This window comes from Schistocerca cancellata, chromosome 4, assembly GCF_023864275.1.
Source record: "Schistocerca cancellata isolate TAMUIC-IGC-003103 chromosome 4, iqSchCanc2.1, whole genome shotgun sequence".
NCBI classification, from domain to species: domain Eukaryota; kingdom Metazoa; phylum Arthropoda; class Insecta; order Orthoptera; family Acrididae; genus Schistocerca; species Schistocerca cancellata.
Genome location: NC_064629.1, coordinates 733,403,284 through 733,412,668, shown reverse-complemented (window position 1 = coordinate 733,412,668; position 9,385 = coordinate 733,403,284). Strand labels below are relative to the sequence as shown.

The 9,385-nt window shown below is 41.3% G+C and overlaps 1 pseudogene; it reads right to left on the bottom strand.

Moving 5' to 3' along the window:
* Positions 1-266: 266 nt before the first annotated feature.
* Positions 267-384, bottom strand: LOC126185590 (5S ribosomal RNA; annotated as a pseudogene).
* Between the last annotated feature and the right edge of the window lie 9,001 nt (positions 385-9,385).

Sequence of the window (9,385 nt, the reverse complement as noted above, 5' to 3'; positions counted from 1 at the left end):
CCAAATACACTTTAGATGATAACTTCAGAATCAGTTTCTGCATTTCATCGAAGACGAAAAAAAAAGCACTCCGTCTTCAGGCCACGAGTGGTCTACCGGGACCATCCGACCGCCGTGTCATCCTCAGTGGAGGAAGCGTATAGGAGGGGCGTGGGGTCAGCACACCACTCTCCCGGTCGTTATGATGGTATTCGTGACCGAGGCCGTTACTCTTCTGTCGAGTAGCTCCTCAATCTGTATCACGAGGCTGAGTGCACCCCGAAAAATGGCAACAGCGCATGGCGGCCTGGATGGTCACCCATCCAAGTGCCGACCACGCCCAGCAGCGCTTAACTTCGGTGATCTCACGGGAACCGGTGTATCCACTGCGGCAAGGCCGTTGCCGAAGACGAACAGCGATGTAATTTTAAGTGTCAATCGATACCTGCTGATCTGTAATACGGCACATTTTACCTACACTATAACATATTCCTGACATAGTCCTCCATCAAATGAGTTCAAAATCACATGTTACACAGCATTTTGATGCCTTGGTTGTCGCGTAGAACGGCATCTTCCCCAAACTGAACATTCGATAGACATGTTCCAGCATTAATACGTGCGGGGACTACTCGTTCCAAAATTACCTCATCAATATTCCTCAGTGACTGAAAACAATGAACTTTAGAGACAGATTGCAGCAGCTTGCTAGCCAATAATCTAAAAGTGCACCCAGTGGCCCTCTGAACCTATTATACGGTGAGTATTAGCTCTTGGGGGAAGCGGGTATTACTACTTTATTGCTATGACATTTAAATTATTTATTTGTGTCACAGTTGGTTCCCTGTGACACAAATTTAATGGTTTTCAAATTGTTTACTCATGGTGCAACATTTTATGTAGTAGCGTTTTCCGCTGTGTATCCTTTAGAAACTGTTGACAAACTGAACTGATGTTGCTTACACGTTATGCGGTAGCTGCGAATTGGCTGAAAAAAAAGCAGATTTTTCGCAGACAACTAGCACATCGCCACTTGTCCCAGTTGTAAGAGATAACCTCTGACATCAAATAGCTCATCCTACAAAACTCTGTTCTCAGAATTTAAATGCGCAATTTGTTTGGAATAATGTGAAGGAAATTCTTTGGAACATAATGTTTCAAGATATGTTAATTTATTATCAAGACACTAAGTTCTTCAGAAAATAACGGTAAAATATCGGCGGAAATTTCTGATAACCATTTTGCATTACGTCCATGATCTTGCTTACGTTTGTGTTTCTTAGGCTCTGCTTCGTAGGGGAGACATTTCCTGTCACCTGTCAGCATCATCATAAATTGAATTCCAGCCTCGTCATCAAATGAATTTAGAGATTTCACGCCCCTGGGATATACAGGGTGTTTCAGAAGGAACAGTAAATGTTTTAGGATGGTTCAAATAGCTCTGAGCACCATGGGACTTAACATCTGAGGTCATCAGTCCCCTAGAACTTAGAACTAATTAAACCTAACTAACCTAAGGACATCACACACATCCATGCCCGAGGCAGGATTCGAACCTGCGACCGTAGCGGTCACGCGGTTCCAAACTGAAGCGCTAGAACCGCAAGGCCACACCGGCCGGCAAATGTTTTAGGAGGTGGTAGATTAGATATCCTTTGCCTCCTTCAGACCTCCCCATACGTCATGGTCTTCATGTATACGGATCAACCTTGCCCCTGCTAATGTCTTTTCCATCTTAAATCCATGGATCGTCTATTCGTTTAGCTATGTGCTGTGATATTTCCACTTTATTCTTAATTTTGTCTCACGTGCGTCCTACACTACTGTTTTCTGACCAGTTTCTTTGTTTTCCTACTTCTTCCGATAACTCTAGATTTCGCGCTGAGCAAACCTCAGTTTCGAATTGTTTCAGAATTGGAAGTTCATGTGTCACCAGTAAATACTCGTAGCGAAACTGATAATAGGAGGTGATTACAGGCCTTTTGTGCCTTTCTCATTGTTTCTTCAAACGTTTTTCACCGAGACAGTGTACTACGGAGAGGTTCCCCACCCCCCCCCCCCCACCCCCCATCCCCCATTATGCATTGTTCTGCTAAGTACATATCTATTTAGTATTCGATACACACTTTTCTTTTTATTCACCTGGTTTACAAGAGCTTTGGCAATATTATCTCTAGTACGATTTTTTTGTGTTTATATGGTCTCTGTCACTCTTTATTGATTAAATCTATGTTCTCTAGTGATCTATGTGTTAAGGTCAGTAGTCACTTTCGTGATAGTAGTCTCACAACCTTCTTGAAACTCTAATGTCTCGTCTATTGAGCTCAGTTTTACCACCACTGTATACAGCTGATGATGTTCTTCCATGAAATTTCTATGTTGTTACGACGCTGATTTCGATATCCCTAGTAGATGTGCGACTTTTTCCAGTTATGCACCAAATAAGGGGCCACCTCACCGGCAGATTTCTGAAAGGACCGATATGGTGGTGAATTAACACAACAAAATGAAAACAGACGCACTGGTACCTCAGAACAATTACAGATATGTTATGTTACAGGAGACAAACAAAATAAAATGTCAGCATGTTGCAGATAAGGCAGAAAATAAGCTGCAGAAACTGGGTGTTTACACCAGAATGTTAATATTACATTCAAATTTTGTATATAATAGAAACAGGGCATCTGAAACACTTTCATACCACATCTGCTGTAATTTAAGGCTGTGGCTGTCAGTCTTCTAGAGCGCAATTGTCTAGACGTATGTGTTTGCCGGCCGCGGTGGCCGAGCTGTTCTAGGCGCTTCAGTCCGGAACCGCGCGACTGATACGGTCGCAGGTTCGAATCCTGCCTCGGGCATGGATATGTGTGATGTCCTTAGGTTAGTTAGGTTTAAGTCAGGGCTTCACAACATACGTGCTCGCGGAGCAAGCTGTGAGCAGCAAGGCGCGAGCACGGAGCAGCGCGAGCACGCTACCCCCACTACCGGACCAGAGCGGAGAGTGGGGTAAGTCACGTGGGGCACACAACAGCTGCCGCCAGTCAATGTAAATCCGCGGCCACCTGCAGGGATATCGCTCACGAATTATTACTGCGACAAATGAAACACATAAAGGAGAATGTACACATGCCACATAATTTTATTAGCTTAGTGTATGCCTCTACATTCGCACTAATTTGTGAACTGCTACACAATAAAAGGTGTCACTGAAGTGTGGGATTCTCGATCATCTTGTACTTTTTGCCCTTTACAATTGCGTCTATGTTCGGAGTAATTGTTCTTGTGCATTTTAGGCGCAGCGTGCAGTTTAAATTTCGATCAGACAATGCGTTTCTCAGACGCGTCTTGTTACATTTCATTGCAGAGAACAGTTGTTCACAAACATACGTGAAACCGAACATTGATATTATTGTAGCCGCCAGTTTGTGCAAACGAGGAAATCTATCCTGAGGGAAGTGTCTATAGAATTCCAAAATGTTTTTCTTGTTCTGAAATTTGTCTCTGTATTCTCTGTCACACTGCAGGTCAATAATTTCTTGCTGCAGCTCAGGACGAATCTCTTAAATATTCACTGAATATGGAGAGAACAGATCAAAATCACTGTCTAGTGCTGTCAGATCTTGAAAGCGCTGATCAACTTAACTATGTGAATAACGTTCACAGTCTTTGTGAACATCTTGCATGGATGATAATTTAGGAAAATGAGCTAGGTTTCCTGCTTCCAGATGACTCACCTAAAGTGTCAATTTCATTTTAAAAGCTCGTATTCGATCTATGAAATGAGTAATTAGCAGATCTTTACCTCGTAGTAAAATGTTCAAAGTATTCAGATGGCTAGTTAAATCTGCTAAGAACGCGAGATCACATTCAAACGTGCGCGGGCATTTCCCCTCCCTCCCCTCCCTCCCTACTCCGCGACCTTGCACCTGCTCGCGAGCACGTGCCTGAGCAGACGCGAGTACTCGCGCTCAAAACCGGCCAGTTGTTAAGCCCTGGTTTAAGTAGTTCTAAGTTCTAGGGGACTGATTACCTCAGATGTTAAGTCCCATAGTGCTCAGAGCCATTTGAACCATATGTGTTTAACAAGAGATGGTAGTGGAGTCTGTTCACCACCCTTTCCCTCTCTTCACGTTACATCCCCGCCTCTATCTATACCTTATTGCAGACTTCTGCTCTCCAAGCGAGATTTATTATGGAAGAAGTTATAAGTCAGCTGCCTCGTCTTTCGACGTGCGCTATTGGTATTTTAAGAGCAAATTTCTCCGTGATTCACAACATGTCTCTAGTAGTCGCTTTCGCTAGAGATGGCGGTTATCGCTGAAGCAGCCGGTTTTCGACTATCTAAATTATTTTTCATGCCAGTTTTCCTGTCTGTTAAAACCATTCAAAATAAGCGGTTTCTGAAATAACTGATTTTAGGTTTTTTATGCCTATTATTTCCTGTAATAAACGTGAAAATGGAACAAAGTTTGAAAGGTTTTGACTCAGTTTTAAGATATATAGGATAAAAATATCAAATTAATTAGGCAAGTAAAAGATAACATAATTTGTCCACCGTTCGCTGCATTGCTCGAAAAGTGATAAGTTTAACACTGGTATTCTCCTATTGATTCCATTTTTTCGAAACTCTGCTCAAAAATCATGTTGTAATCGGGGATCAGACCACTATTTGGCCATTACGAATAGTCATTGTTAAAGGGTGAAAACTGAAGGTCAAGAACACTTTATTTATACAACATCGCAGTGCCTATGTTATCCAGCACTGCGGAAACTACAGCTGTTATGAAATACGAGTATGCATGTTCGGAGGAACATTGCATTGTAATTCGGAATAAGACAGGCACTGTAACAGGCGTATTTGACCACCGACCCCGGGCAAGCGACTATCAGGAATAATGTCTCCCCTATACGGGAATATACATACTGGATGTACGAGTATAGTTTGTAGACACATGGTTGACGATGTATGGAAGTCGGATGTAGCCGTCGGTCGTGCTCGGGTAGGCAAATGGTAAGGCGATCGTTCTCGATGAGCGGAAAATCCTGGTTCGATTCCCGGTAGAGCTGATCCTTGTCTATATTCGCGAAAACATTTCATGTACTCTATATTTATGGTGTTGATTTGTCCGTTTTCAAGGGCTACAAGAAGATACAGGCATACTATGTAGACACAGGCATTGGATCAGCTACTTTATTTTTATTGTATACTATAAAAGAATTATTTCTTTTTAATTTATTACTGTTAAAATAAATACTAACGCGAATTCTTTACAAACGAATGGAAAAACTGGTAGAAGCAGACCTCGGGGAAGATCAGTTTGGATTCCGTAGAAATAATGGAACACGTGAGGGAATACTGACCCTACGACTTATCTTAGAAGATAGATTAAGGAAAGGCAAACCTACGTTTCTAGCATTTGTAGACTTAGAGAAAGCTTTTGACAATGTTGACTGGAATACTTTCTTACAAATTCTGAAGGTGTCAGGGGTAAAATACAGGGAGCGAAAGGCTATTTACAATTTGTACAGAAACCAGATGGCAGTTATAAGAGTCGAGGAACATGAAAGGGAAGCAGTGGTTGGGAAGGGAGTGAGACAGGGTTGTAGCCTATCCCTGATGTTATTCAATCTGTATATTGAGCAAGCAATAAAGGAAACAAAAGCAAAATTCGGAGTAGGTATTAAAATCCCTGGAGAAGAAATAAAAACTTTGAGGTTCGCCGATGACATTGTAATTCTGTCAGAAACAGCAAAGGACTTGGAAGAGCAGTTGAACGGAATGGACAGTGTCTTGAAAGGAGGGTATAAGATGAACATCAACAGAAGCAAATGAAGGATAATGGAATGTAGTCGAATTAAGTCGGGTGATGCTGAGGGAATTAGATTAGGAAATGATACACCTGAAGTAGTAAAGGAGTTTTGCTGTTTGGGGAGCAAAATAACTGATGATGGTCGAAGTAGAGAGGATATAAAATGTAGACTGGCAATGGCAAGGAAAGCGTTTCTGAAGAAGAGAAATTTGTTAACATCGAGTATTGATTTAAGTGTTAGGAAGTCGTTTCTGAAAGTATTTGTATGGAGTGTATCCATGTATGGAAGTTAAACGTGGACGATAAATAGTTTAGACAAGAAGAGAATAGAAGCTTTCGAAATGTGGTGCTACAGAAGAATGCTGAAGATTAGATGGGTAGATCACATAACTAATGAGGAGGTATTGAATAGAACTGAGGAGAAGAGGAGTTTGTGGCACAACTTGACTAGAAGAAGGGATCGGTTGGTAGGACATGTTCTGAGACATCAAGGGATCAAGGGTAAAAATCGTAGAGGGAGACCAAGAGATGAATACATTAAACAGATACAGAAGGATGTAGGTTGCAGTAGGTACTGGGAGATGAGGAAGCTTGCACAGGATAGAGTAGCATGGAGAGCTGCATCAAACCAGTGTCAGGACTGAAGATCACAACAACAAATAAGTTCTCTTCTCTTCTATTATTTCATCGAACTGGCAGAAAAATCTTTAAACTTGTAAAACAAATGAAGCATTGTACTTCACTGCTACGTCACTTTGTAAAAATATAAGACTATGGTTGGTGCCATTCTGCAATAAAATGGATGTCTTGCCACGTCATCGAGAAACTATCGTATAGACCAAGTGCGGGTAAGTCTTGCACACTGCACGTACACACATACCTTAAACCACAACACACGGCAATACGGACATTATTGTCTCAGCAATGATGTACCACCTCCTTTGGCACAAGTTTGTTGCTCGTTTTTGTCAGCATTGTTGTTAAAATAGCACTGATCGCTTTTCCCATTTTCTATAATAACGCAATATTTCAAACCAATGCAAATTTTACGAATAAAAATTACTCTTTCTTATAAAAGCTTTATCTAAAAATGAAAAATTTTAGCACTTCTGCTATGGCTAATAGATATTTCGGTTTTTTACTCGATTATTAGTAAAAGATAAAGAAGGAAACACCTATTATAACTGAGACCAAACTAATGCGGAAAAATACATGTTATTCGGAACTAACGTACATGATCGGTTTTAATCTGTCGACTATTTCCATGCCTCACTTCTATTGAAGTTTATTAAGGATTTCTGTGCCACTCTGTCCGAATTAACAAGCCACTTACAAATCACTGAGATCTTCTCCGTTTCTTCTCTATCTCTTCCATTAATTCGACCTGGTAAAAGTCGTAGATTGGTGAACATCACTAAAGAATCGGTCACGCTGCATCTTTGTTAACAATCTCCTTCGTGAATGAATTATTTCCTCAGAATTTATTCAGCAAATCCCAACCTGGCACTTATCTTTCCCCCTAATTACGTTTATCTGATCGTTCCTTCTCAAATCACCTCGAATGACAACCACTAGATAATGGTCAGTTGTTCTAGTTTCCAGTGACTGAATACGGATGGAGTGATCGTACAGCATGTGACCTTTTCACATATTCACGCACATTGTATTACATTTAGTTATACCGAGGGACAGCTTTCGGTCTTTGCACCCTACGACGATAATCAAGAAGTATCTGAGTATTTCGCAACAATGTGCTGTTGATGCGACCTCCTTGTATAAATCTGCTTCGTCCACAAGCAACCCCAGCTTGCGATATCTAGCTGCCCACTGAGAGTGACATCACGCTTCGTTGCAGCAAGCCCGGTGATATATTCGTTTCTGACTATATCTCACAATAGACAGTGACGTACTGAACTCTGTTTGCTAAAAAATCTTTAATGAAATAGCACGCCTGGCACGGCATTCCATAAACATTTTAGGCGGTCACACAAAGTTGTAGCGCAGGCGTGCTGAAATTCAAAACGCTCCGCTTTTTGCCGTCTCTTGCGTCTCATGAAAGATTAGAGTCAGCTGAGTTTCACACGATCCTCGCCTGCTGCATTCACGTACATTTTTAAGGAGAAGTTACAGAAAAAGGAGTTGTTGAAAGATTAGTTGATCAAAGTGGAGTCGCTCTGTTCCTGAGGAAGTGTTATAGTCACTGAACTGTTCTTAATTTATGTGTACGATTTGGAAAAAAACAAAAGCAGCCCTCTTGGAAGGTTTACCAACTACTTAAGTTATCAGAATATGAAAACAGTTTACGAAAATGATTCACACAAGATATCTGCAAGGTATGAAAAGTGATGATTAATCCTGAACAGCCGGCCGCTGTGGCCGAGCGGTTCTAGGCGCTTCAGTCTGGAACCGCGCGACCGCTACGGTCGCAGGTTCGAATCCTACCTCGGGCATGGATGCTTGTGATGTCCTTAGGTTAGTTAGGTTTAAGTAGTTCTAAGTTCTAGGGGACTGATGACCTCAGATGTTAAGTCCTATGGTGCTCAGAGCCATTTGAACCAATCCTGAACGATAAAAAGCGAGAATTCCTCCCATAGGACACTTGAAAAATTGCGTTAAATGTTGGTTATACGACAAATCGCACAAATTTAAATGTAGTCAGTTCAACTAAATACCTGGTGATTATGATTACGAACAACTTAAATTGGGACCATCATGTAGAAAATGTTGTGACGATTGTGAACATAAGACTGCCTTTTATTGGCAGAACTCTTTGAAGAAGCAACAAATCTACTAAAGAGATTGCATAACTACGCTTTTCGTCCTCTCCTGGCGTATTGCTGCGCGGTGTAGAGTCCTTACCAGGTAAGATTGACGGAGTTCAAAGAATGGCAGCTTGTTTTGTATTAACCTGAAGTAGGAGAGAGAGTGTCACGGATGAGATAAGCGAGTTGGTGTGCCAGTCATTAAGACAAAGGCGTTTTTCGTTGCGGCAGAATCTTTTCGCGAAATTGCAACCACAAGCTTTTTCCTAAGAATGTCAAAAATTTTGTCGACTCCCACTTACACAAGGAGAGATGACCAAGTGATAAAATAAAAGAAATCATGGGTCTCAAGGAAAGATTTAGGTGTTCATTTTCATTTGGAAAGGAGCTTCTGTCAGATATGGTATCGAACCAAACAGATACTGGATGTGCTGCTGAGGTATTGGTTTTTTTCCATATTGAGAGGAAACTGGTACAGGCTGCTAGTGAGCTAGTTACAAAGGAACATTCGACAGATGTTCCATAGGGGAAGGAGATAAATCTGATATGATAAGAAAAGGGATGATATATATTGTGCAAACAACAGGCGGGCGTTCTCCAGTTAGAACATAATGTCAAAAGTTTTCAACATATAATGCCTCAGAAAAGCGAAGCGGAAAAGTGGAGTGGAAGAGAAATAGTCTGAAAGGATTCTATGAACCCACTGCAAAAACCTATGTGTGATTTGCTGAGTGATTAAGTCGATGGTTCATGATTCTACTGAAAATTGACGTCAACGAGATAGATATGTAGTTGCTTGCACCAGTCTTTGATCCGTCCTTAAAAACAACCGAG